The sequence below is a fragment of the Tamandua tetradactyla genome, chromosome 3 (genome assembly GCF_023851605.1).
Source record: "Tamandua tetradactyla isolate mTamTet1 chromosome 3, mTamTet1.pri, whole genome shotgun sequence".
Taxonomy (NCBI): Eukaryota; Metazoa; Chordata; class Mammalia; order Pilosa; family Myrmecophagidae; genus Tamandua; species Tamandua tetradactyla.
In genome coordinates, this window is record NC_135329.1 from 85439449 (window position 1) to 85455271 (window position 15823).

General features: G+C 42.3%; 1 pseudogene; it reads right to left on the reverse strand.

Annotated features, from left to right (window-relative positions):
- Positions 1 to 7103: 7103 nt before the first annotated feature.
- On the reverse strand, positions 7104 to 8915 carry LOC143675699 (multiple coagulation factor deficiency protein 2 homolog pseudogene; annotated as a pseudogene).
- Positions 8916 to 15823: the final 6908 nt, after the last annotated feature.

The window sequence follows — 15823 nt, forward strand, 5'->3', positions numbered from 1 at the left end:
GAAAGTATAATTTTATTCTAAAGTATTAGTTTTCACAGAATAAGAAGCAGAAATATATGACAAGAACTGAATAAATATAAAGTTGTAAAAGACTTTTAAAAAATAATTTTGCTTTTCATAGTCAATGCTGACTAAATTTAATAGGCTTATTTACTGTCCCAAAGGGAAATAACTGGGTTTTTTTTGCAGAATATAAAACAGACATGTGTAGGACAAAATCTAAACGAACATATAATGTTATAAAAAGGTTTATAGAAATGAGTTTTATTTATCATGATCAATGTTGACTAAGATTTAATAAAAAACTTTTATATCAAACATTATATTAATGCAAGAATCAAATTTAGTTTACTCTGTTAAAATAATGAAATTTTCTTGGTTTTAATCTTTCCTTAGTGAAAAGTTATGAAAGGTTTTTCTTAATCATCTAAGTATTCTATTAGAAAGCAAATATTCTATGTCAACACTTTGAATCAAACCCTGAAGGATATCTTTTTTTGTCAAACTATTACAAGGGATTTGTTTTTTTCACCTTGTAAACAGTGAGGTGCTTTATTTATTAAACTATTTATTGAAATAGTTATTTATTAAACCATTTGTTAAAATAGTTCCATTTAATGTATTATAGGTTGCATAAAGCATTTAAGAAATGTTACAAAAATTAAAAGTGATTTTCTAGGCTTCTGTTGATTAAATTAGTACGAATGAAATGTTATCCGTATATTTAGCGATTATATACAATTCTTAAAGACTTGACTATTTCTCACTGTCCATGTATGTCCTGATACTGATGTGCAAATTAGACAACAGTCTATTAGTCATGGTTTTAGTTATTTTTAAAATGTTATATGTTTTTATAACATTTTATAACAAGGAAAACAACCAGATTTCCTTGTCAGCTACATTGTTTGACTCTGATGCTTTTCTAGAAATGCATGCAATCAGTTACAAGTCAGAACTTCATCTTCAACAAAAAGACTCTTAAAGAGAAGCAAGGCAAATCTATAAAATATGTTCTGTCTGTTAATTAACTCTAGTAAAAATGTAAGGATAAAACAGAACAAAACTTCAGCTGTAGTCTCTATTGACCTCAAAATAAGTTAATTTTCAATTGCTTTTTTTTTTAATTTCTAGAAATTAGGGCCTAAATTGTAAGCTCTTGCAGTAGTCACATTTGTTCCTAAATTTTAATTATTATTTCTAAACTCTGAGATGCTTTGCTGTGTGTGTGTAACCTGTTAGCTACCTGGAACTTTGGGTGTCTGTGTGACACCTGAGACTCAAAGTCAAGGATCTCCAGTTCTAAAGGCATTAAAGTAGCAGCATTAATTCTAAAAAGATGATTCCAAACAACATCTGTTAAAGAACCTAAAAAGAATCAGACTTCAATTGAAGAGGTGAAGGGGCCTAATATAAATAAGGACTGAGTCGAATCAGAATACAAGGTAAAAAATAATATCTGTATTTTAAAACTTTAATATCTATGAGGAACCAAGAAGGGACAATTTATTGTGTTAAAAAGTTTTTAATTTTCATCAGCACTATCTAATTTAGTGATGAACTCTCTAGTCATTTCATTTAGACAATCCAACTCAGTTGTATTTAACATACAACCTAGGATAGAGAATAAAATCTTAGTATCTGTACAGGTTAATATAATACCCTGATAGATTTCAGAATATTTTAGGCATAAAATAAAAAGTATTTGCAAGGTCTCTTGAGGGACCGGAGAAGGAAAGCATAAAACTATTAAACCTCCTCATTTAGGGACATTCCTACTATTCTCTCAAGCAATGAGGCTCCCAATTTTCCAAAACTATAATCAAGGGACATTGCAAGGTCTAAATCTAAGACCCATTCATTTCTGGAAAACATAAATTGCCCCCATTTAAACCTGTAATAGGGAGACCTATGAAAATAAAACTCTAGAATCTATGAGCCCTGCTTCATGAAAAGGAAATGTGCTAATGAGCCAAGCCCTCGATTCTGAGGCTTGCACTTATGAAACTTATTTCTGTAATGACAGAACTAAGCCTAATTATAATTAATGCCTAAGCATCACCCCCTGCAAATCATCACGCTACACACATGTGGTCTCTCTCTCAGCCAAACTGCAAATAAACTTACTACCTTCCCCTGTGTGGGACATGACTCCCAGGGGTGAATCTCCCTCACACCATAAGATTAGCAATGCTTTCTTGATCAGAAGAGGAAAAACATAAAACAAAATAAAGTTTCCATGGCCAAGAGATTTCACATAGATTTGGGAGGTAGTTCTGGAGGTTAACCTTATGTCAGTCTCAGCCAGATTCTGCCAACACTGTCCTGAAGACCCTAAGGGATATCCCAGGTTCTATATAAACATCTATAAAAAGCTATTTCCCCAAGGTAACCTAGTTATGTCACCTAAACCTAATCTTTCTACTCCTTTTACTTAAACTTATAATTTTCAATTTACTTACCAAGTGTGTTTTCAGAGATTTAAAGTCTCTGGATTTTTCCTATGCCAAGTAAGCCCTGAAACCCAGAAGTAACAGCCCCTCCAGGAATAACAACCAGTTTCACTTCTCTACCCCATAAGGGTGGTACCCTTTTCAGCACGCACAAGTCAGAGCAGTCGTTGCATAAATATCCCTCAAATTGAGGAACGGGCAAAACAAAAAGGAGGAATTGTAACTGAGAAATTGAGTTAAATAATTAGGTGACTGAGTCATTTATATAGATGCTTTTTTCTTACTTTCTAGTATATTGTGGAAAAGCCAAAAAAAGAAATACTTGAAATTCTTGAAACTCACTGAACTGCAACCCAGTCGCCTTGTTCTTTGATAACGACTGTAGAACTGTATAACCTTTATCTTGTGATTGTGAAAACCTTGTGACTGGCCCCACCTGTACCACCTTATCCCGTTTTGCAAATTTGAAGTCTTGTGATCACTAGACACCTCCTTAATGTTTATTAATGAAGGAACTTGAGTCAGCCCTGAGCTAACCCACCTCAATTCCTAAACTATCTTACTAGACAAAGCTGCGTCTAACAAAATGAGCCCGCAGGACGTGCACAGTAGCTTAAACGTTTACCTATAAGTCACCTATACCTCATTATAACACTGAAAATCACACCCATCATATATTAAGGCCACCATTTTCTTACATACAATCTGTGTCCAAGCATGTACTGAAACTGTGCATGCTCAGTAATTAGATCATCTCTGACCTTGTCATTTCGAGCCATTATAGTCATTATCCTAAAACTTGTCCATCTTTTATTTTATTTTATTATATGCTATATACCCAGGGTCACATTTCCTTCCTTTTCCATGTCGGTATCCTGTTACTGCAGCACCATTCAACTATTTGTTGATTTTTTTTTTGTTTTTTCTTTCTTTTTTTATTTGTTTTTAGGAAGTGCATGGGCCGGAAATCTAGGCCGGGCCTCCCGCATGGCAGGAGAGAATTCTACCACTGAGCTACCCTTGCACCGCCCCCTGCCCATCTTTTGATACAATAAAACTATCAGAGCGACTGTAGTTCAGAGAGGCAGATTTAGGTCCATAGACCATTTGTTCTCCTCGGTTCGCGTATCAATAAAGCCTTTCTCCCTTTGAAACCTCGGTATCATACATCGGCTGTTATGAGCATCGGGCAGAGAACCCCGCATTTGGTCCGTAACATTACTTTTTTGAATACTTTTTCAGTCCTGTTATCCCCCTGCTTTTTTAAATACCACAGGGTGGGATGGAAGTGTAGGTTTTCCGCTCTGCCTCTGCTCTCGGTACCCCGGCTGGGATTGGGAGGCGCCATCGCTGCCAGAAGAGGGTGGAAGTCTCAGCTTCCCACTTGGCCTCTCGGACACCACCCAGATGGGGAGCGGAGGAGTGTCCCCTTACTGCCGGGTGAGGTCGGAGTCCAGGCTCTCCACGTTGTTTCTGCCGACAGGAGGCAGAGTGCCACGTGACAGCTCCCCACTCAGCCCTTGCTGAACGTGGTGGAGATGGAACCAGAGATTTTCTTCATGGTTAGTGTAGAGCGTTTATCATCTAAAAGTCCGTATTCTTTCCAGGCCACCTGTTTCTCTAATCTTTTGGCTAGAGAGCTACCTTTTCTTGCAGGTTTTTTTTCCCCATGGTGTTTCATGGTTGCTGGCTTCTCCTTCACCCAGTTCAGGACATATAAAGCAAAAAAGAAAACCCAGGGAACTCATTACTGTACTTTTCCTCTGGTCTCGTGCTCCCTAGCTAGTCTGCCTTTTTATTTCCATCTTTTGGAGTCTTCTTAAGCTTGTTTTATATATAATACTCTGGGCTTTTAGCTGTGTTTACGTGGAAGAATAGGGAGAAGCATATTTAGTCCATCTTCTCACAAAACTGGAAGCCCCTCTATTTAACTTCTGACCATATGAAATGTACTTATAATAAGTTTAATGTCTTTATCTGCTAATTCTCTCTTCTGTGTCACTTCTAGAGTGATTCTGATTAATTGATTTTCTCCTTATTAAGTGTCATACTTTCCTTCTTTGCACACGTGGCCATTTTTTATTAGATATATCAGACATTGTAAAGTTTGCCTTGTTGGATGCTGAAATTTTTGTATTCCTATAAATCTTCTTGAGAGGTCCTGGGACACAGTTAAATGATTTGGAAACAGTTTGTTCCTTTCAGCTCTTACTCTTAAGATTTGTCAGGTGGAATTGAAGCAGTATTCAACTAGGGCTCATTACTCCTTCTATGGAGGCAGGACACTTCTTAGTACTTACCCAGTGCACCATGCTGGGATTGCCCAGCCTTAATGGAAATATGCAACATTTCTGTCCCTGTGTGAGCACAGGGCACTGTTCTCACTAAATCTTTTGGGTGGCTCTTTCCTGGTTTATGAGGGTTTCCTTATGTACATGTGCTTATCGGTACTCAGCTGAATATGTGCAGGGGAACCCCTACGCTACTTCAGAGTTCTCTCTCTGTGAAGCTTTCTCTTTTCTGATAGCCTGTCTGGTGAACTCGGTCTTTTTCTCCCTAGACTCTTAGTTCTATCTCTCTGACTCCAGGGTCTGCTCAGCTCTGCCTGGATTCCCCTCACTGTGCAAAGGCCTCGAAATGCTCTCAAAGCAGTAAGCTGAGCAATCACAGGGCTCACCTTGTTTTTCTCCTGTCGCTCGTGGACCACTGTTCTTTATTGCCTGATGTTCAATATTCTGAAAATCACTGTTTCCTGTATTTTGTTGGGTTTCTGCTGCTCCATCTTGGCTGGGTGCAGAAGTCTCAATAATTCTTATTTTTTGTTTGTTTCATCAGTTCTATTGGTCATCTCTCCCAAGTTCATTGTACAAAGCTTCCAAAATAACTAGGTATTACAAGAATAGTTTACAATTCAGCTCTGATTGTGCAATTACTTGACAAGTAAATCATTTTTACAAATATACGTTTTCTTATAGGAATAATTTAATATAGAAAATACCTCCATACATCTTACAGCAAATTTTATGTGATTTCTTTATCCCACTCATCAACCACTGTGGTAATTAGGTTCAGGTGATAACTTGGCCAGGTGTTGATGCTGCGTTGTTCTGTTTCTGTTGCCTTAAATTATTAGTATGTGAAATTCATCTATGACTGATTATACAAGCAGTTGGCTAAGGGGAGTGCCTTCCAAATGAGTGAGGCTTAGTTTAATTGGCTGGAGGCTTAAAAGAGAGCGGTCAGAAGAGAGCTCAACAGCTCAGCGTAAGCATCTCAGCACTCACAGCTCAGCCCAGATGTTTGGAGATGCAGAAAGGAATTGCCTGGGGGCAAAAACCAGAAACCAGGAGAGAAGGCCAGCAGACTTTACCGTGTGCCTTCCAGTGTAAGAGAGAACTCACATGAAAGTTAGCTGCCTTTCCTCTGAAGAACTATACATCTTTAACTAAATAAATCTCCTTATTAAAAGCCAATCCGTCTCTGGTATGTTGCATTCTGGCAGCTTTGGCAGACTAAAGCAACCATCATTTCAGGTTTTCTATTATTATGTGCCTATCACATCTAATAAATCAAGTTACAATCTGCTGCTTCTAATTTTCAACTACTATTGAGATTTCCAGTTAAGAGTTTTTAAGTTTCCTTTTCTAATTTTACTGGTCTGAAAGAATTCATGTATCCAGGCTAGGAGAGGTCATTTAAATACCATTCCTTCTGAAATATAACTTGTATCAGGTTAGTAATCATGTTTGGTAAATGATATTTTACTTCTCACCTGAACTAGACCAGCTAGTAGTTGTACCTCCACCGTATCAACCAAAAAGAGTAAAGTCTTTACATTCTTAATAGTTTATAAACTGCAAAAACAAATCTTAGAAACAAGAGTTAAATAGAAATATTAAGTAAGTTAGAACATATGGTATTGATTAGATTTGGGAACACTTTTATATTCAAGGTCTCTCCCAGGTTGAAGAGATAAAAAGATATAAAAGTATTAAAGTATAAGGATTTGGTAGTTTTATAAAATACTAAAAAACTGAAAAAGATTAATTACTTAGGTCAGTGGTGTATCATTTTCAAAATGCCAGAAAATCCAGAATCTTGGACTCTGGCCAACGGCCAACTTTAACCCTTGGCATTCTTATGCTGTGGCTTTGAAACAGGCTTATAAATATCCACTTGTCCAGAGCAGGAAATCCTTTAGGCCAGGGACTTACAGAATACAGGCCACATGCATCTGAAGAGAGGTACAGGAGGGGCATTTAGCATTCATTCCATTCCTTCTGTTCGTGAAAAGTGTGTCCCACTAGGCAAAGCTTGTCTTAATTTTCAGGCAGCATGAATTAAAACCAAGAGACTAGCAGTATTTACAGTCACATTTAAGTTTCTGAATACTCAGCTCCGAATATTCAATATTCCTAAAAGGATTCATTATCAGATCCTTGACTAACAAGAGGTTTAACAGTTCTTAGGAATTACATTGAATCCCATTCCTCTTTTTCATTTCTCTTGAATTCTTTCTCTCAGGCCAGTGTAACAAGTTGCTACAGGTTTTTACCAAAATACTGCGACAATAAATTATTCTGCATTACCAGAAGTGTTCATGTTATAATGAGCCACATTTGCACATAGCTACAAGCAAACAAATAGCATCTACTGCAGTGATTTTGCAAATTCAGCATAGTCGATGTATCCATCGTTGCGCTTGTCATCGTCTCCCAAAACACCGTCTATTAAGTTAATCAGTTCATCTTCATTCATTAGTGGTGCCTGTCCACTCCCTTCCTCCTCAGGGACCTGAATAACGTCTGTGGAGAGCTCTAAGCTGCCAAGCAAACTATTGCTATCATAATCGTGCAATCTGAAATCACGGAGCTGCCGTTCTCATGGGGACATCCCTCCTCTGGGGTGCTGATGATGCTTTCCAGTTGCTTCACAATATGCTCTTGGTAATGACCTGTGGTCTTATCCAGGCCTGCGCCGTGGGGATGTGAGAACCTGGCCCTGGGCTCCTCGGCCCTGACCCAAGGGGCACAGAAGGCCCCCCAGCAGGCTGCAGAGGAAGGGGACTCTGATCAGCTGCACAGTCTCACGGCCATCGTCACCATTGCCAGCCTTACTGCCAAATCACTTTTCCAGATGAGAAGCCTCCGGGATCTCAGTAATTTTTTTAATAGAAAATATAGTTCATTTTCATCATGTTAATATATAATAGTGTTTCCTATGCATTTTTTTTTTTTTATATGCTGTGCTGGTTTGAAAGGAAGCATGTCCCGTAAGAAAAGCCATGTTTTAATATGTCCCATTTCATAAAGGTAGAATCATCCCTATTCAATACTGTATATTTGAAGCTGTAATGAGATCATCTCCCTGGTTGATGTGGTTTAGTCAAGAATGGTTGTTAAACTGGATTAAGGGACAACATGTCTCCACCCATTTGGGTGGGTATTGATTGGTTTACTGGAGTCCTATAAAAGAGGAAACATTTTGGAGAAATAGATTCAGAGAGACTCAGAGAGAGCAGAGAATGCTGCAACACTACAAAGCCGAGAGTCCACCAGCCAGCAACCTTTGGAGATGAAGAAGGAAAACACCTCCCGGGGAGCTTCATGAAGCCAGAAGCCAGGAGAGAAAGCTAGCAGATGACGCCGTATTCACCACGTGCCCTTCCAGCCGAGAGAGAAGCCCTGTTTGCCATGTGCCGTCTCACTTGAGAGAAACCCTGAACTTCATCGGTCTTCTTGAACCAAGGTATCTTTCCATGGATGCCTTTGATTGGACATTTCTATAGACTTGTTTTAATTGGGGCATTTTCTCAGCTTTAGAACTGTAAACTAGCAACTCATTAAATTCCCCTTGTTAAAAGCCATTCCGTTTCTGGTATATTGCATTCCGGCAGCTAGCAAACTAGAACATATGCTGTTTGGCAGGGGTCACAATTCATTATTTTTCCATGTGAATATGCCATTACTGCAACACCATTTGTTGAATTGTTTGTTTTGCTCGTTTGTTTTTTAGGAAGTACATGGACCGGGAGTTGAACCTGGGTCACCTGTATGGAAGGTGGGAATTCTACCACTGACCTGCCCTCATACCCTTTTTCCTATGGATTTTTATTATTAGAGAAGTTGTAGGTTTACAGAAAAATCATATAGAAAATACAGACTTCCCACAAACACTCCCCCCCCCATTATTAACACTGTGCATTAGCGTGGTTTCTTTGCTATAACTAATGAAAGAATAGCAATTATTATTTTAATTGTACCACTAACTATAGTCCATAGTTTATATTAGGATTCGTTGTGTTATACAGTCCCATGTTTTCTTTTTCTAATTTATTCTAGTAAAATATGTACAACCGAAAATTTCTCCTTTTAACCACATTCCAATATACAATTCAGTATATTGTAAGTGTCAATCACACTTACAAAGTTATGCTAACATCTATTACCAAAGCGTTTCCATCACCCAAAACATAAATTCTTCACTAATTGAACATTAGTTCCTCATTCCTAACCCTCATCCATCCCCTGGTATCCTATATTCTAGTTTCTGACTCTATGAATTTGTTTATTCTCATTATTTCATATCAGTGAGATCATACAATATTTGTCCTTTTGTGTATGGCTTATTTCACTCAACATTATGTTTTCAAGGTTTATTCATATTGTCACATGTATCAGGTCTTCAATCCTTTTTATGGCTCAATAATATTCCACTATATGTGTATGCCACATTTTGTTTATCCGTTCAGCTGTTGATGGGCACTTGAGGTGCTTCCACCTTTTGGCAATTGTAAACAATACTGCTGTGAACATTGGTGTGCAAATATATGTTTGAGTTCCTGCTTTCATTCTTTTTTTTCACAATCACACAGTCACATTGTGAAAGCTATATCATTATACAATCATCTTCAAGAAACATGGCTACTGGACCAGCTAGTAAGTTTCATATGAACAAACCCACAGCTATACATTTTCGGGCAGTACCCTCCTGCCTCTCCATTACATCTTTTTTTTATTTTTTATTTTATTTTTATTTTTTTACATGGGCAGGCACCGGGAAACGAACCCGGGTCCTCTGGCATGAGCATTCTTGCCTGCTGAGCCACCGTGGCCCTCCCTCTCCATTACATCTTGACTAACAAGGTGATATCTATTTAATGTGTAAGAATAACCTCCAGGATAACCTCTCAGCTCTATTTGGAATTTATCAGCCATTGACACTTTATTTGGTTTCATTTCGCTCTTCCTCCTTTTGGGCAAGAAGGTTTTCTCAATCCCTTGATGCTGAGTCCCAGTTCATTCAAGGATTTCTGTCCCACATTGCCAGGAAGCTCCACACCCCTGGGAGTGTCCCACATGGAGAGGGGGAGGACAGTGAGTTTACTTGTCATGTTGGCTGAGAGAGAGAGAGAGGCCATATCTGAGCAACAAAAGAGGTTGTCTGGGGGTGACCCTTAGGCCTAAATTTAAGTGGGCTTAGTCTATCCTTTGTGGAGTTAAGTTTCATATGAACAAACCCCAAGACTGAGGGCTCAGCCTATTGCTTTGGTTGTCCCCACTGCTTCTGAGAATATTAGGAATTCTCCACTTGGGGAAGTTGAATTTTCCCCCTTTCTCGCCATTCCCCCAAGGGAACTTTGCAAATACTTTTTTATTCACTGTTCAAATCACTTTGGGATTTATCAGGGCATCACTCTGGACAAACCTACAAAATCTCATGCCCTATTCAAGATTCCATGTACTTATGGTATTCAGTTAAGCTGTCCACATAAGTTATATAAGGAAATGCACTAGTAAAAATATAAATTTTGTACCAAATAAACATTTTTTGCTTTAGTTTCACACATAAGTTAAAGTTTTAAAATATGAATTAGCATCTATTTTTAATACCCTGCAGTATTGACATTCCTTTGTTCTTCCTCAAGCAAAAACATTTTTTACTTTATACATTTAGTCACTATCATTGTACACTATAGGCATTGCTACCTATCATAACTTGTCATACCCCAACCAAAATCATTCCAGCCAATCCTAAAGTACACTTAGGGAAATATATAAGATTCTCTAAAGGTTCCATGCACTAGGGTAAGCTTCCAGAAACCTACACCCTCCAGATGGGTCCCTTGACCAGATGAGTCATGAAAGAGGGTCCAGCCTCTCCAGTACATCAGATAGTTCCATCTCCCTACCCCATATTAATGACAGCCCCTTCCAATATGAAAAAGTTAGAATGGCCATAGCCCAAATACCCCTAAAGAATAGTTAGAAAGATGAAAGTTGATGGTGGAGTTATATAGGGAAGATAGGGCTTAACAAACGAATATGATTACTGAATCATTAAACTGATATTTCTTTTAGTCTCCAATATCTTAGAACAGCTAGAAGTAAAAATCTAAAATTGTGTAATTGTAACCCATACTAAACTCTGAAATCTGTTCTACAACTAATTGTTGTGCTATGCTTTGAAATTTATTGCTTTTTTGTATATATGGTACTTTTCACAAAAAAGAAAAAAAAGTTGATTGTGATGATAAAAGAGTATTTATCCCTTTTAGCCTCCTATATTCTGGAGCAGCTAGAAGGAAAAATCTGAGATGATGGTATGGTAGCCCATGACAAACCCTGGGATCTCTCCTGTGTGGAGAGCCGCCTCCCGGGTCGGGCCTAGTGGACACGCCGCAGCCTGCTCTAGAGTTCCCCCCGCCCATCGAGTGAGCCAAGATGGCGCCCGCATCCTGCTTCCGTGTATGACGCACGCGCCCACCAACCCTATCTTCCAATCACCTCTGTAAACGTGGCACTAACCTATTGGGTTTGGGCACAGTATATAAGAGGTTACCCGGACAGGGTGGGTGGAGACGACCCACAGGGAGCCGTACCTGACGGCCGCATAGAGGTTGTTCCCCCGCGGGGTATCTTGTCCCGCGTGGAACCTGTAACAGAGAATGCAAGCTTAACTCCAGTAAAGGTCTGTGCTCACAACTGCAGCGTGTCTCGAACCCATGTCTGTCACTTGAGTCGGTTTGTCTGCGTCTGTCTCTCTCTCCCTCCTGTTCCCTCCGCCGGCCGGGGACCTGACACCGAGCGAGACGGCGCCGGACAAGTGGTGGCCCGTACGGGGACCCTCCTCTCTCGACACCTCTTCTGCAAGGAGAGCCGTACTGTCTCTTCTTGAACTGAGAAGGACGTGCATCCTGAGCTCGCAGCGGACTTCCCGCGCCTGATCACCGCGAGAAGGTGAGTACTTCTTATTACGTGAGAGTTAAGGCCCGCGGGCTTTCAGGTAGCCCCGGGGACTCGGAAGAGCTCTCCGAGTGATTAAAGTACAGTGCCGACTGCAAGCATGGGGCAGTCAGGAAGTTCACCTTTGTTAGCTCCCTTAAAGACCCTTTTGAAGCAGCGGGGCATCTCGGTTAGGAAGAGTTCCCTCCTGCGGTTCCTTGAAGATGTTGCTACTTTTGCACCTTGGTTCGCCCACTCCGGGAGCCTCAGCCTGCCTTCTTGGCTGAAACTTGGTAATGACATAGAACGGGCGCGCCGGACGGGCCTTTGTATGGACCCGATCCTGGTCCCTATCTGGGAAACCGTCCGTGCTTGCCTTGAGGCAGAGTCTACTTCAGGCCTCAGTCCGTCTCCCGCCCTGCTACAGGCACGGCGCGCGCTCCAAGAAACTCAGTCAGTTTCGTCTGCGGACGGCTCCTGTAAGGGCAAGCCACAGGAGTCAAGTACTAGTTCAGACAGCTCTGACTCAGAGTCAGATGGCGATGAGACCAATGGGGCAGACGCGCCTCCGTTGATCGATTGGGAGGGGCCTCCTATCTCACCCACGCGACCTTCCGCCCCGCCAGCGTCTGCTGCTGCGCCCCCGGGGATGCAACAGTTTCCGGTGGACGGTTTAGGTGATTCCCCCAAAGGCCCTCCCCGAGGGCTCCCCCTGGTGGCCATACCGAGTAGGTGCACTGATCCTTTGCTAGACCCGAAACCCCCAGCGGGCTGGTCAGGGGAGGGGCAGTTACGGCCGTGCCCCCCGCCCGAGTGGAGCAGGCGCTCAGTAGCGCTACTCTGAAAAGAATAAACCCCAGTGAGCCTTTTGAAGCCTGCGTGCTGCCGACAGAGTTACAGCCCACGGCAGTGCTATGGCAGCAAGAACCATTACTCTGGGTTCACCCTGGAGTTTCCCCAAAAAAGGTCCTAGAGCACTATCCTACAGCTGTTGCAGATCTGGCCTTAGAATCAATTAAAAGGGCCATACAACATTTCGGCCAGCAACCTGAAAACCTCAGAGTACCTTACTCTTCCCAGCAACTTGAGATACTCACTGGGTGCATAGATCAATGGGCCATCCTCCGGTGTACATTTCTAGGAAGCATTAACAATCAATTCCCAAAAGCCCCCCTTTTGCAGTTTGTTACTCGACACCCAGTAATTTTTCCTAAAGTAACTTCGCCTAAGCCACTAGTGGGCGCCCCCACCGTGTACACGGACGGCTCCAGCTCCGGTTCAGGAGCATACTATATGGAAGGGGATACTCCCAAAACAGTATTATTCCAATCGAAAAGACCTCAGTGGGTAGAATTACAAGTCATTATTACAGTCCTGAGAGAATTTGCCGGCCCCCTGAATATTGTTTCTGATTCCTTGTACGTCGTAAATTCTGTAAAAGTTTTAGAGACAGTAGGCATTATAAAGTACTCCTCCTCAGGCTCAACTGTCTGTAGCCTTATTTACATATAATTTTTTAAATGAAAATTCACTAGGAATGACACCTGCTCTTCAGCACACTACTCCGAGTCCTCCACATAGAGGTCTAGTCCGTTGGAAGGATGTCCTGTCAGGACAATGGCAAGGCCCTGACCCAGTGCTCAGCTGGGCCAGAGGCTCTGTTTGTGTCTTTCCCCAGGAACCAGGACGCCAGCCAGTGTGGGTTCCAGAAAGACTGGTGAGAACCGTGACACCGCCCGGGGGCGCCGAGGAACTGCTGCCCAACAAATCAGCAAGCCTTCAACCTGAACCATCAGATCAGGCCTCCAACTCTGCTGATGACGGCGGCGACTGACGAGATGGCAACGAAAACGCCGGTCACCCTTCGATTGTTTAGAAGGGGGACCAGTTTTAATAACCCCCGTTGCCTTCGACCTTTCCAAACTGGGCGAGACTGTACAAAGTCTGTGGAACCGAGTCACCTCATGGTTCTCTTGGCCCAATTTGACTACTTGGATCCTCGTGGCAGTGGGACTATTAGTGGGCTTAGTCACTGTTAAATGTTTGTTAGAACGCTTGTTCCAGACACAGCAGCAATTACGTGTCACTACCATGTTGGCTATGTCACTCGCCCCTGATGCTCCTGGCAACGACCGTCCCGCTACCCAGTCCTTCCCCTCACCGTATGACCCGTCCCGGCCACTCAGGGCGGGGCGCTCGAAAACAGGATCTGCTGCAAAGCCCATGGCCGTGTCCCGGGTGTAAAAGGCGGCACCAGAAGTCATAATTTTTGTCTAAAGGATGATCTCTACGGCGGAGTCACGGTCCTGGCCAGACTAGACTCCGGCCATTGCACAGAGACACCTAATGACGCTCTCGGCTCTGGTTGCCGCTCTCCTGCCCCCCTACATAACCCAGTTGCGAGGCGAAGCACTGCAGGGAAAGTCACGTGGTTTCCAGTTCACGGGCTCTCCGGTCTCTATATGAGGAGGCATTCTGGTTGGTGCCTAGCAAGCCTAGTCCAGACTCCCCAAAGCACCAAAACATGTAGTGGGCCTGAGTGGCCCACGGGAGCTCACTCATCAATGGAGACACTGGGTCAAAATAAAAAAGGGGGAGATGTGGAGAGCCGCCTCCCAGGTCAGGCCTAGTGGTCGCGCTGCAGCCTGCTCTAGAGTTCCCCCCGCCCATCGAGTGAGCCAAGATGGCGCCCGCATCCTGCTTCCGCGTATGACGCACGCGCCCACCAACCCTATCTTCCAATCACCTCTGTATACGTGGCACTAACCTATTGGGTTTGGGCACAGTATATAAGAGGTTACCCGGACAGGGTGGGTGGAGACGACCCACAGGGAGCCGTACCTGACGGCCGCATAGAGGTTGTTCCCCCGCGGGGTATCTTGTCCCGCGTGGAACCTGTAACAGAGAATGCAAGCTTAACTCCAGTAAAGGTCTGTGCTTACGACCGCCGTGTGTCTCGAACCCGTTTTTACCGCCCGAGTCGTTTTGTCTGTGCCCGTCTCTCTCCCCCTGTCTCCCTCGCCGGCCGGGGACCTGACACCGAGCGAGACGGCGCCGGACACTCCTGTAACTACTTGTTGAAGAATGTTTTGAAAACTATTGCTTTTTTTTTCCATATATATGTCATGTTATACAATTAAAAAAAGTTTACAAAATTATGAGAGCTGAAACAGGATAAGAATAAAATTCTTGCCAGTACTTTAGGTCCTGGGTCTTTATTTTCTTCTCTCAAAGAAAGAAGAATATGAGTATGGCTTTGCGTTTCCCTGTATTTATACAGATGCTCTCTGACTTTAGAAAGCCCTCTGAATACCTGAGTGTCCACCGCCTCTCCTGTCCCCCTTAGTTAAATGCCTTATTTTAATTTCTAACATGATAAATATTGATAGACGTAGCTCACATAAATAAAGACTCTTTGGTGTCCTCAATTATTTTTTATGTGTCTCCCTACATATACGGATTTCTGTATCTATACATATACAGACACAGAGGCAGATATGTGATATGTATATCACAGAGAATAGTGTCTACAACTTTTTTTTTCAATAATTTTTAAAAGTTTAAAGCAGGGATCCTGAGACCAAAAAGTATGAGAAGCCTTACATATATGAACTTACTCAACCTTCACAGCATCCTTATGAGGTAGGTACAATTGCAGTTACCAAGGAGGAAATTGAGACCCAGGGATATTAACCAACTGTCCCAGATATGCAGTTAGTGAGTACAATTCAGGATCCGAACCCAAGTCACTTGACTTCATAGTCTGTGCTCTGCAATCCTCCCTGCCACGCTGGCTGCAATAGCATGGGTGTTTTGACTTGTTAGGACATTTGTAAGCTTCACAGAGCAACCATTAGACATAGGACCAGCTCCTGCTCGTCAGCTGCCTGCACCCAGCAGCATCCAACATACCATCACACGGCTCACTTAGGGCCCTGCTCTGCCCTCTAGCTTGCCCCTCATGCCAATGGACTGAATTCCAAGTGGAGGGTGCAGGTGAGACTGAAGCTTCAGGGTGGCATCTGTTGCAGGCCCTGGGTCTCCTGGGGTCAACTGTCTACACATGCATTTTCATTTCTTATTGTTGTTGTTGTTAATATAGAACAATAAACACCTTTATTACATGATCTAGGATGAGAAGAGGAA